Here is a 14,075-nt window from a genome sequence, read left to right as displayed (position 1 = left end):
CATACCCGAAGATTTGGCAATTGTGGCAATGTCTTACTTATTTGATGCAATCGGATTCCATTGTGGTCCAATAATACCCTAGACGTGTGATTTTCTTTGCCATCATAGACCCACTCATGTGAGGACCGCATTCTCTTTCGTGGACTTCTTCCATCACCTTTCGTGCCTGTGAATGATCAAGGCAACGTAGGACTACACCAAGAGGTGTTCTTTTGTATAATTCTCCTTGCATGAGAACATATTAGGAAGCTAGTAGGCGTATAGCACGTTGTCCCCTCTTGTCCATATCCGGTGGATAGGTACCATTAAGCTTAAAATTCAGGATTCCTTGGAACCAGGGTTCCTGCGCGATCTCTTCTTCATCGGTGATTTGGTAGACATAAGCCGGCTCTGACCGTCGTTCGATGCACAAAGGCATTTCCATCATGTGATCCGGCATATTAATCAGAGATGCAAGTTTCGCAAGAGCGTCTGCAAATTGATTTTATTCCCGAGGTAGGTGTAGGTAGGTTACGTGATCAAAGAATTGAGCGACTTGGTCTATTCTAGCCTGATAAGGTGTGAGGCTTTCGTTTCGGATTTTCCAAGATCCTGTAACTTGGTTGATGATCAGTGATGAATCCCCATGTACTCGGAGGTTTTTAATGCCTAAGCTCACTGCCGCTTGTAGTCCAACGAGACAAGCTTCGTATTCTGCAGCATTGTTTGTCACCTCGAAGTCGAGTTTGACAGGAATTGGTGTATGCTCGCCTTCAGGAGAAATGAGCAACACTCCTATTCCGAATCCTCTTAAGTTCGATGTTCCACAGGTCCCAGGAGTCTACATCAGTTTGGAGTATATCCTCGTCTGGAAATGACCAAGTATCTATTGTTTGTGCGTCATTGATAGGATTTTCTGCGAAGAATTCGGCGACGGCGCGACCTTTTATAACTTTCAGTGGCACGTATTTGAGGTCGAATTCTGAGAGCATCAGGGTCTATCTTGCTAGACGTCCGTTGAGGACGGGTTTCTCGAAGAGGTATTTGACTGGATCCATTTTGGAGTATATTTTGACGGAGTAGCTAAGCATGTAATGGCGTAGCTTCTTCGTTGCCCACACAAGAGCGAGGCACGTCTTTTCGAGTTGTGAGTATTTGCACTCGTACGCCAAGAACTTCTTACTAAGATAGTATATAGCTCTTTCTTCACTTCCTACAGTTTGAGCCAGCATGGCACCCATGGCCGTTTCGGTTACTGTGAGATATAAACCAAGAGGCTGATCTTGTTGTGGTGGTATGAGCACTGGTGGTTTAGCCAATATCTCCTTGATCCGGTCAAATGCCTTTTGACAATCATCATCCCACATGGTATGGTCTGTTTTCTTGAGCTTCTTGAAGATAGGCTCACAAATCATCGTAAGTTTCGATATGAATCGACTTATATATTGTGCTTTTCCCAGGAATCCTCTGACTTCTTTTTCTGTTTGAGGTTGTGGCATTTTGATCAGAGCTTTGATTTTGGAAGGATCTATTTCCATACCTCGTTGGCTAACAACGTATCCCAGGAGTTTGCCAGATGTTACCCCGAAGGTGCATTTCTGAGGATTGAGCCTCATGTTGTATTTTCGTAGCCTTGCGAAGAACTTGCGAAGGTTCGCAATGTGTCCCTCTCTTTCCTTGGATTTGACAATCATGTCATCTACGTATACCTCAACTTCTTTGTGCATCATGTCATGTAGGAGTGTAGTTGCGGTGCGTTGATATGTAGCTCCGGCGTTGATCAATCCAAACGGCATTACCGTATAACAATAGGTCCCCCATTGGGTGACAAAGGCGGTCTTATGCATATCTTCCATGGCCATTTTGATTTGATTATAACCCGCATACCCATCCATGAAGGATAGTAACGCGTGGTCAGCGGTATTGTCCACCAATATGTCGATGTGAGGTAGAGGGAAGTCATCTTTTGGATTTGCTTTGTTTAAGTCCCTAAAGTCAACACAAACACGGATTCTCCCATCCTTTTTGGGTACGGGTACTATGTTAGCTACCCAGTCAGAATACTCGGAAACTTTGATGAACCCGGCTTTAAATTGTTTGTCAACTTCTTCCTTAATCTTTAGAGCCCATTCCGTTCTCATTCGTCGAAGCTTCGCTTTCTGAGTTTGAAACCCGGCTTAATTGGAATCCTATGTTCGGCGATATCCCTGTCGATCCCTGGCATGTCTTTGTAGGACCAAGCGAAAACGTCTTTGAATTCATTTAGGAGGTCTATAAAATCGGACCTTTCGGTAGAGCTCAAGGTAGTCCCTATCCAAAGTTCTTGGGGTTCTAGTTCGGTTCCTACATTGATGGGTTCGGTGTCCTCTATTACTGGTCCCCCTTCCCCTTCCTGTAGTATTTCTTTGGCTAAATAGGGAGGTATTTCGATCGAGTCTGGGTCTTGGTCATCCTCAATATCATCGTAAACAGAATTGCACTCAAGATAACACAAAGAGTAAGCAGAACCTGATTTATTCATATTAAAATTTGAGTAAAGTTGAAACAAAGAAGCCAACTGATCCATGGTCAGTGGCAGCAAAGGGACAGTGGTTGGAGCATTTCCCGAACTACTGTGACTACTCGAGGCTAAGCTAGGAGAAACAAAGGGAGTGGGGATGACGACAGGAGTAGACTCTCTAATGACTTCTCTAGACTCCGACTCTGACTCCGACTCCGACTCGAACTCATCGTCTTCTGGTTCTCCTTTGAACATCTCTCATTCTCCAGTGGTGAGCTTGAAGAGTCTTCCTTGATTGTTGGTCCACTTGATTGATTTTCTCCATCCTTTCTGCTGTCTTGCGTTGGTTTCCGTGATTAACGCGGTGGGGTTGAAGCGATCGTCTTGAAGTATCATGGTAATGATCTCATCCTGCGTGGCCCTAACGAATCGATCTTCTCCAAACAATAGGCTAACAGCTTGTTCGTCTAAGCAAGGTGCTTGACGGGTTTTGACGGTAGGAACCATTTCTGGAGGGATAAAGTAGCAATCGTGAAAGATCTCGATTCCGGCTAGCTTCCTCTCGAGATAATGCCAAGGTTCAAGAAATCCGTGAAAGAGGTCTAGACTTCCTTCTTGAACAAAGTACCCATTTAAAGTAGGGAGATAGGGTTGCATTTGGACTCCTACGTGCTTACGGTTTTGGACTTGGGCAAGCATTTCGAGAACCTCCTCTTTTGTGGGTTTGTACCCTAGTCCAAGTGGTATCCTCTTTGAGTTGCCTTCCTTGTATGGTGCGAAGGTGTTTATTCGAGTAGGGTTTAAAGGCATTCCAGGGAAGTATCCCTGGGTTTTGAGTATGTGGTTGACCACCAAGTTGGAGTAGGGATCATAGTATAAGGGTGCCAACTCGCTTTCTATGACGCTCACGCTTTGGAAGCCCCCAAGTTCATATACGGGATCCGCAAGGACTTGATTGTTCGACTGTTTTTCGATTATTGCCTTGATGGTTGACGAAGTGATCGTCACTAATTTGCCATTTAGTGGGATTTTGATCTTTTGATGAAGGGCGGATGTTACCGCTTTGGAAGCGTGAATCCACGGCCTTCCCAGAAGTATGTTGAAGGAAGCTTCGATGTCCACTATTTGGAAGTTAACCTTTCGTTCGATTGGCCCTGTGGCTATGGTTAGGTTAACAAGTCCTACCACCTTTCGTCGTGTACCGTCATACGCACGCACACCTTGATTGGTAGGAGTCCAATCCGACTCTTTCATACCTCGCTTGTATGCCGTTTTGAGGGGTATGACGTTGACTGCAGAGCCATCGTCCACCAAGGTCATTGGCACATTCTTCTTTAGACAAATGACAGTGATGTATAGAGCAAGGTTGTGACTAGCGCCAAAAGGTGGCAAATCTTCGTCCGAGAAAGTAATAGGATTACTTAGCTTCGGTGAGTCTTGGAAGACCAAGTTGACTACATCTTCAGGAGTGGAGTTATGTGCTACATTTAGTTTGGCCAAAGCTTGCAGTAAAGCATGGCGATGTGGGAATGAGCTTGCTACTAATTGCCAGACTGAAAGATCAGCCTTTGTCTTTTGTAATTGCCTGAGAAAATGATCAGTGGAGTCATCTTCGTTGTCACTTGGTGTGATGACGTTGGTTGGACCATTTTGAGTAGTGCTTTGATATGGACGACCCGAACGAGTTAGGTGGTCCACATCTTGGTCTTCACCATTTTGGACTATTTCTTTGACTAGGGAGTTTTCAATGAGATACTCGTCCTCATCATCGTCGGCCCAAACTCCATTGATTGCAGTTAGCTTTCCCATTCTCATGATATCACCTTCTAGTCGTATGATTTGGTCAACTAGTTTATCAACCACGGTGATTACTTCTTGCATAGTAGCATTTTGAGAGAAGATTAGTGGCACATGTTCTTCGGGTGTTGCGTTGGGATCATGTAGAGTTGTCACCATGTTTTCTAATTCCCAAACTTGTCTAGCTACACTCCTTGCCCATGTGATGAAGTCGGAAATGGTAGGGGAGATAGTAGAGTAGAGCCCTTCATTCTCGATTGCATAAACTTCATTTTCGCATGGAGAAATGAGGTGTGAGCAATCTAAGGTAGATTCATAACTTGTGATCACTAGAACTCCAAGAGGATTCTCAGTGTTGTTGGGCTTACCTCCCGGTGGTATTGGTAGTCGACCATCTTCAATCATGTCTTGAAGCACGTTTTTCAACTTGTAGCATTTTTCTGTGTCGTGCCCCTTGCCCCTATGGTATTCGCAGTACGAATTCTCGTCCCAGAATTTGGACCTCCTTTCGGGTTCGGGAGTAGGTCCAATGGGTTGGAGTTTACCTTGCTTCATTAACCTTTTTAGAGCATTGGAGTAAGTGTCCCCAAGATTTGTGAATTTCCTTGGTGGGATACTTTTCTTGGATGGCTCGAGAAGATTAACTTCGTCGGTCTTGCTAGTAAAGCCGTATGAACGACTTGTGGAACCTTGATATCCTCGACCTACCGTTTTGGACAAGAGTCCTTTACGGATATCATCTTCAATCCTTGTCCCTAGTACGGTTAAGTCCTTGAAAGTTTTGATGTTTTGGTATCTCAAATGATTGGCATAGATGGGTTTGAGATTATCCACAAACTTCTCCACAAGGGTAGCTTCATCCGGGCGTTCAACTAGTTGGGTGCTAGTCTTCCTCCACCTACTTAGGAAGTCGGTGAATCCTTCTTTGTCATTTTGGGTAAGAACCTCTAGAGTACGCATGTTTACTTGGATCTCGGCATTATCCGCATATTGTTTAGAGAACTCAATTGCGGCATCCTCCCAAGTAGCGACCTTCTTGTGATCTAAGGAGTAGAACCATTGCTTTGGGATAGTGTCAAGAGATGAAGGAAAGATCCTTAAGAACATCTCGGGTTTGATGCCTTTGATAGACATGTAATCCTTGAAGGCACGGATGTGGTTCAAAGGGTTCTCGTGTCCCTTGAATTTAGGGATATCCGTCATATTGAAGTTAGTTGGCAATTTGGAATTGACGGCCTCATACTTGCGATTGTTCTCCCTATAAATGTGATCCCCCTTAAGGTACATCAATTGCTCCTCTAAGTATTGGAGTCTTTTCTCAGCTACCGTCATCCCCATGAGAGGATTTTCATCCTTGGATTCATTATCAGAGTCACCTATTACTTCACTTTCATGAGGAGACAACCTTCCCTCTACGACATAGATACGGCCCTCAATGAGTTCAAGGCGGTCATAGACTTGGTCTTGAGTGACTTGCATTTGGGCTAGCGCGGCTAGGATTCGATCATTACCATTTTGAAGTTGGTGGAGATTTGTTTCGCTGGATCCAGGCATCTTGAAAACTGGATAAGAGATCGGCGACGAATCAAAACACGATCGACCATTCTAACACACTCGCTAAAAGAAAGAAATGTTTTGACTCGTGAAGTGGGTGTGTGCCACTTGTGTTGAGTGAGCTTTGAAGAAAGACAAGGTTTTTGAAAATGTGTGTCCTAGTCAACTATAGTGTAGTTGTAGGAGTGGACTCGAAGTGAGGTTTTGAAATGGGCTTGTGGCCCGAATTTTGACACGACAAACGGACAGAGTTTTGACCGGATTTTGCGCTAATTGAAAGCCTATTTCGAAATTTTGTTTTAAAATGGGTTTTGATTTTTGAAAAAATCGTCATGGTTTTGTTTAGAAGTGGTGATCACGTAAGGTACAAACATTTATACAAGCATTATAACGGGATGCTGAGTGCATTTAAAAGGGTTTTGGTTTAAAGGGTGGGTTGCCATACCGAACCATCAAACCCGAAGTCTGTGGAGAGGCTCGTACCAAACAAGAGTAAGGCCGATTCCTAGTCCATTTCCTCAAGTAGTGAAGGCCCTTGATACAAACAAGAGTAAGCATCATGGTATGGATGACGTCAATCACTATCCATCTTTAGGCCCAAATAAGAATTAGGACCGTTTAGACGGGACGATTGGTCGAATGGGTTGGGTTGGGGCTAGGATGGCCGAATAAAACGGTCTAGGAAGACCGAGTTATGAAAACCGACAATTGTCTTGTACAAACTATTCCCTAACCTTGTTCAAGTTTCACCCTTGCTACACGTAAGTGTATTATCCCAGCGAGTCGCCAAACGTGGACAGCGGGGGCCCACGGGGGCGCTTGGGAGGAAAAGAGAAACAAGCGTTTGCATTTTTGTATGGAGTCGCCACCAATTTTTATGGGAAATTGGAACCGTTCAAATACCTCGTGTCATGTCAAGACACAAAGTAAAGACATGAACACTAAGCAATCGTTACCCTTAGCATTCTATGCCTAGAATGACTCTCGTGGATGCCAATGAACACGGGTGTTCACGGAGATCTGGAGTAAGAGGTGAGGGTACGTATTAGGAAGCTCTTTTGATCGAACACCTAATCCCGCCCGCCTCGATAGCGGCCTCTACTAATGATTAGGGAAGTTATTCGTACTTGATATATCGTCGGTTGTATGCATGCAATGCAACATCCAAGTTTTGATCCTAGCATGTGAGAATTAATACTAAGTCGGTGGACAGTTAATTAGCAAACAATTGGGTCGAAGTTGGGATTTATGTTCAATTACATGTGAAAAACATACAAATGACATAAGAAATAATGATAAATACAATAAAGAAAATTACAATAATGAAAATTACAATAATTACAAAGGATTAGGCGATTTATGTCGAAAATACCTTTAAAACGGATAATTTGAGAAAAAAGAATAAAAGAAAGAGAATTAACGAACAGATCAGAAGGCGATAGTACGAATAATAGTCAATTATACGTAAGCTATATAACTAATTCAAAGCAGAAAACGGAGTTCAGGGACAGAATTCAACCCGAACAAAGTAACAACGAAGAGCGCGTCCTTTGGAATAGGTGCGGCGAATCTTTGCGTCTGTTCTGACCAGAATCTCGGTGAAGCCGGAATTGCGCGTTGTTAATATTCATTGGTGAATTTAATGGTCGATTAAAATTATTTACTCTGATGAAATTGAGTAGTAGGTTATTTACATATGAACGAGGGGTCATAACAAAACATGGATGAAACGGAATTAAACGAATTAATATAAGATGGATTAATTACAGGAGTGAAAGATATTAACAAACTAAACAAATTAAATCAATTGATTAAGTTAAACACGATGGATTAAGGACGAATATGTGATAAATACGACAAAAGACAGATGAAACTATATCAAAGACGAATTCCAGAAACCCAATATTGATGAATTGAATATCTATAACCCGGAATTGAATTTAATGACGAAAACCCGCAAATATTGGATTATTAGGGATTTAAGTCGGATTTGTGATGATTAAAACATATTAATGATGATGATTATAATATACATGTGAATTATATGCTATCATGATGAAGAAATAACAAACAAACGAAACAAGTAAAAGAATTTTGACGAATAACAGAGGACGAACGAAGAAGAAAGGAAGCAGGAACTGCGGCAGCCTCATGAAGAGGCGCAGCAGGTACTGCGCTCCTTCGAAGAGGCGCAGCGATTCTTTGCGTCCTTTCTCGACAGTTATCTACTGGAAATCCGTAAAAAGAGGTTTTAAAGCACGGTTTTAGAAATCGGTTTTAATGATATTTTCGACATAAACCTTACATTGTTAATTACAAGAAATAAATACAATAAATAAAAGAGAGATTACACCCTCAGACTTACATGTTGACGAAACGAGAAGGACTAAGATATCGATTAGTGATGCTCGACGCGGATGAAAAGAAAGTGCCCTCGTAAGAGGAAAACGATTAAGTTAATTAAGTTGATTGATGTGTAGTTGGTCAAATTGGTCGGTCATGCAAAATGAGGCTGGTACTCGAAAGGATCCGAGCTTACGTGGTCGAATGTTCAAGCACGTAGACGCCAAAAAGTAAGAACAAAGGTCTAGAATGCAAAGGGAGAAGAGAAGGGCGGACACTCGCGTGAGAAATATGAGGAACGAAGGCTCCTATTTATACTAATCACGTGGAGGAATTAGGGTTTCGGAGACTCTTTGGAAGTGAATCTCGGAAAGATATGAAAAAAATACGAGAAATACGCAGAAAAGGGCCTGGAAAAAGGCGCAGCGAGCCATCGCGTCTCTTGGAAGAGGCGCAGACTGCCGCGTCGTCTGTTCCCAAGGGGTTTCCTCCTGCGGAAGAAAGATTTCTGTGTTTGAGTTATGGTAGGACGGAAATAATTCGGTTTTCCTTAATATCTTATGTGAATATTACGGGAAATTGTTTACCAAAAGATAAAAATTTATGAAATATGGAATAGAAATATCCGGAACATTCCAGAACATTCTGACTCGGGATTTAACGGTTATCAGAAAATGGAGACGGTTTTAGGCCCGGACTCCGAATGTACTCTAATTACTGTCAAAACGACCGTATTGGCACGTAGATGACAACTAAGAGGTAGACATTAATATTTGAGCAATCACTTGACGATAATCTTACGAACCGTCACAAATCGTTCCGCGTACCAAACATGCGGCCCAATCATCACAGGGTGATTTGCGAGAGGTGCAGAAATGAGGTATCTACAGAGTCTAGGAGGAATTCCGATGAATTAATTGTGTTTAGGAGAGTTGATATTTGAAATGTTCCATCATTGATAAATTTTTGATGCTTGAAGCAATAAGTATGCCAAAAGGTGATCTGAGCATGTGGACCGGCGGCCTGCCTACAACTGGTTCAAAACCCGCTGTAACTTTTGGACATATTTCATGTATGAAGGAGTGGAGAAAATGAGAAAAAGGACTCCCAGCCGGTCGGTCGGCCGGCTGAGAGTCACATTGGAGCTAGGAATTTGAGGAGTTGTGAAGGGACTCCCAGCCGGTAGCCGGTCCGCCGGCTGACAGTTATATTATACTTGGAAAAATTTTCAAAAAAAGGGGGAGGGGGTACCAGCCAGTCAACCGGCGGCCGGTCGCTGACCGGCTCAAAACCCGCTGGAGCTTTTGACAAAAAAAAAAATCAAAAATCCCCAATGATACCTTCCGGTCGACCGGCAAGCAATAAGTATGCCAAAAGGGGATCTAAGCATGTGGACTGGCGGCCTGTCTACAACCGGCTCAAAACCCGCTGTAACTTTTGGACATATTTCATGTATGAAGGAGTGGATAAAATGAGAAAAAGGACTCCCAGCCGGTCGGTCGGCCGGCTGAGAGTCACATTGGAGCTAGGAATTTGAGGAGTTGTGAAGGGACTCCCAGCCGGTCCGCCGGCTCAGAGTTACATTATACTTGGAAAAATTTTCAAAAAAAGGGGGGAGGGGGTACCATCCAGTCAACCGGCGACCGGTCGCTGACCGGCTCAAAACCCGCTGGAACTTTTGACAAAAAAAATCAAAAATCCTCAATGATACCAGCCGGTCGACCGGCAGTCGGTCCCTAACCGGCCCAGAGCCCTACCCGTGCTCCCTTATCATCTCCTAACCACTCATTTTCTTATCACTTTCTCAAAATCACTCTCTCTCTCTCTCTTAAAACATAAACACATCTTCATCTTTTCTCCTCACCAACTTAACCCCAAATCCTCAAAATCATCATCAAATCATCCATATTTTAAGCTAAAACTTCCTTTTAACCATATATTATCACTACAAACTCCATTTTTCCACACCAAAACACCAAAAAACAACAAAAATCGTCACTTTCAAGGCTAGGTTTAGAGAAATCCGAAAATTCCACATCAATTTTTTGGTAAGTTCTATGCTTCGTTTTCACTCAATAATCTTTTATATTCAACATAAAATCATCAATTCTTGATCAAATTTTGATCCAAACAACATCAAACATAATCAATACATACAATATGTGATGTGACCATAATTGGCGCATATTTAGCCCCCGAATTACCATTGTTTCCATGCTTTTTAGTGCCTATTTGGGTCATTTCTTATCTTTAGTTCTTTGTTTTGCATATTCTTTGAGATTTTGATCCCTTGGAAGGAAAGGAGTAAGAATCTTGCATTTTCATGGCAAAACGAGACTAAATTGATTGTATTCAATGACCAAGCATCGAGGAGAGACAAGACTAGAAGGCCTTTGTACATAGCATAGTAGAAGAGCAATGTTGAGAAAAGGATCCTTGAGTCCCCAAGGAAATCCCCAAGGAATTCATGAAGAAAAGGGAAGAAAAGAAGAAGAAAAGATGCTGCCAGACAATCCGAACGGATTGTATACAATCCGTCCGTCCGTCCAGCCCAATCCGAGCGTCCCTCAAAGGAATCCGCTCGGATTCCCCCTCGCCAATCCGAGCGTCTTGCCCAAGGATCCGCTCGGATTCCTCAGCCCAGATCCGGCCGTCCCGACTCCCATCCGCACGGATTGCAGTACAGCACGTTTTCATTCTTCAAGCTACGATTAGAGAAGCCCTTCTCTCAGAAAATACCGGAGTCTCCTTGCTCAACTTAAAAAGTGTAATTACTAGTTTAGCCCTTAGTTAACCCTAATGCATCCTCCCTAATTTTCACTATAAATACCCCATTAGTCTAATTAGAGGGGCATGTTCTTTTTATCAATAATTAGAGTAGTTAATATCAATCAAATCTCTCTTCAATATTGTAATCAAGTATTAATCAAGTTTTAATCCAAGTTTTTAGTTCTTTAATCTCTCTCTTGTTCTTACTTTATTTTGGGTAATTAGAAGATTATTGGGTTTATTGGGAGATTGACAACCTTCCATCAATCATCAAGTTCTTCTATTATTCTTTGCATTATTATTTTGGAATCATTAGTAGGTATAATCTCTTAATCCCTTTTTAATTATTGTTAATTACTTTCATTTATTCATCATGTTTCATATTGTTAGTATGATTGACAACCTTGCTAGCATGATCAACATGATAATGAGTGAGTAGTCTCTTAGCTAGGGTTTAATGGGTGATTAGGGGAAACCAACATGGGGAATGATTCATGCTTAAATTAATATGCTTTCATAATCTTATTTGCTTGCTTGTTTTGATCTTAACTCATGCACATGTTATATTTGATGAAATGCTAAGCCTATGAATCCTTGCATTTACTATCATCTCCTATCTTTTCAATGAGACTTGTAAGACATAACCCAACTCGAGTCTTGTTAGACCATGCATGTGTTGAGTAGGAAAGATTAAGTCGACTTGTAGGTGTTGTACAATCTGATCGATTCGGCTCGGGACCCAAACTTTCCTAGGATTGTAAGATATAACCCAACTCAATCCATCACAACAATAATTGCTTGCTTATAATTTGAGAACATGTTTGTATGATCATATCCCATGATTCCCCTATGAACCCATGACACCCTAGTGCCTTTAATCAATTGTTTACACCCCTTATTTTATTCATCTTGCTAGTTTATTTTCATTGTTATTTTAGTTTAGTAACCTTCTACATCAACCCAATTTGTGACACCCCTAGACACTACTAGTTACAATAGAATTCTCATTTCAATACCCGTCCCTTGGGATCCGACCTTTACTTGCCTCTTTACTAATTGTAGAGTTGTTTGTGAAGTATAAATTGTGTTTTGTATCGACCATTGACCAACGACCACATATGTTTAATTGTGAACACCAAATGGCACCGATCAAAAATGGCGCCGTTGCCGGGGACGGTGTTTAATTGATTTAAGATTTCTTTTATTGTTATTAGTTGTGTCTTTTTCACCTTGGGGGAGTAAAACTCCTCAAGGTTTGTTCTAATTGTTTTCTAGTTGTTTGATATTTTGCATGTCTAGAAGGTTACAAAGAGATTTGTTACCTTTTGACCGTGAAATCGAAAGAACCTTGACGAATAATAGGAGACTTGTTAGGAGGAATTTGGGAGGTGTTGGTGAAGTTGTTCAACCCACTAGTGAGTTTGTCAATCCTTTCGCAATAGAAGGAGAAGAAAACCCATTAAACAATACCACACAAAATCCACCTACAATGCCTAAATTCTCGTCACACTCTATACCCACCGAGGAGGATCTACCAAATGGTACTCCTACACCGCAACATCTCACCGGAAACTTTATTGCCAAGTCCGCCTTCATCCAACTAGTTGAGAGGAGCCAATTCGGGGGAATGCCTAGTGAGGACCCTCATTCTCATATGGAAACCTTTTGCGATTATTGTGAAGCTATCTCTCAAACGGGCGTGACTCAAGACCAAATAAGATGGGTCTTATTTCCTTTTTCGTTAATCGGCACCGCAAAGCAATGGTTGAAGGGCCTTGATAAGGCCACCCTTGGAATAGATTCTTGGAAGAAGTTAGCTCTAGCTTTCTACAAAAAATTCTACCCACCGGAAAAGACTAACATGCTAAGAGCTCAAATCACGGGTTTTAAGCAAAGGGATGAAGAATCTTTGTATGAAGCTTGGGAGCGGTTCAAAGGTATTTGTCGCTCATGTCCTCACCATGGACTTAGCGAATGGTTTTTAGTGCAACAATTTTGGAATGGTTTATATGAAGATTCAAGGAACATTCTCAATATGGGATCAAATGGAATGTTCACCGAAGTTGATGACAATCAAACATGGAACAAGATTGAGGAAATGGCGGTCCATAATTCACAATATAGTAGACCTCGCAAGGCTACTAGAGGAGGAAAGTATGAAGTGGATTCCGTTACTCAATTGGGTGCTCAACTTAGTTCTCACATTGACACAATCAACTTGAAGTTTGAACAAGCTATTGCTAGACTTGAGGAAAACTCAAAAACATCAAAGCACCATGTCAATGCCATGACGGCATCCTCATCAATCCCAAGCGGGATATGTGAGAATTGTGGAACCTTGGGTCATGACTCAAGTGAATGTAGGGGAACAACCGAACAAGTTAATGCTTTCCAAGCTTACAAAAGTGGTACCCCTTATTCAAATTTTTACAATGAAAACACCAAGTTCCATCCAAATCTCTCATACAAAAGCCAAAATGTTCAAAACCCTCAAACAACATACACTCCACCACCCATGAGAAATCAAAATCAAAGACCCTTTTACAATCAAAACCAAGGCTACCAAAATCAAAATCCATACAATCACCAAAATGACCAAGGTTTTGATGTCCAAAAAGCGGTCCTCCAAATGCAAAAGAATCAACAAGAATTTTTCACTCAAATGCAAAAAGATAGCCAAGCAAAAGACACCACCATCAACAACATTCTAGCTCACACCAAGATGTTGGAAACATAATTGACCCAACTAGCATCTTCAAGCTCACAAAGACAAAAGGGGCAATTACCACCTCAAAGTAATCCCCCTAGACATGAAATGGTTAGTTCCATTCACTTGAGAAGTGGTACAAGATATGAAGCACCGAAGAAGCAAGTTGAGAATGAAGTTGTGAAAGCTAGTGAGAATGAAGTTGTGGTGCAAGGTCCCAAAGAAGGGGAATCATCAAGAGAAGAAAGTTCAAAGAAAAATGAAGACAAAGCCAAAGAAAAGGAGCCCATTATGATTAGACTTTCTTTTCCAAGTCGTCAAGCCAAACCCAAATTTGATGATCAACTTGGAAAGTTCATGGAGATTGTGAAGAACTTAGAAGTCTCAATTCCTTTCACGGAATTAATCAATCACGTTCCAGCTATG

General features: G+C 41.8%; 1 non-coding gene across 1 annotated transcript; it reads right to left on the bottom strand.

Annotated features, from left to right (window-relative positions):
* Positions 1-12,803: 12,803 nt before the first annotated feature.
* Positions 12,804-12,910, bottom strand: LOC141602849 (small nucleolar RNA R71). Its single transcript, XR_012524756.1, has one exon. It is a non-coding gene; the product is annotated as a small nucleolar RNA R71 (small nucleolar RNA).
* Between the last annotated feature and the right edge of the window lie 1,165 nt (positions 12,911-14,075).

This window comes from Silene latifolia, chromosome 9 (assembly GCF_048544455.1).
Source record: "Silene latifolia isolate original U9 population chromosome 9, ASM4854445v1, whole genome shotgun sequence".
In the NCBI taxonomy this organism is placed as follows: Eukaryota; Viridiplantae; Streptophyta; class Magnoliopsida; order Caryophyllales; family Caryophyllaceae; genus Silene; species Silene latifolia.
This window is presented reverse-complemented; position numbering and strand designations above follow the sequence as displayed.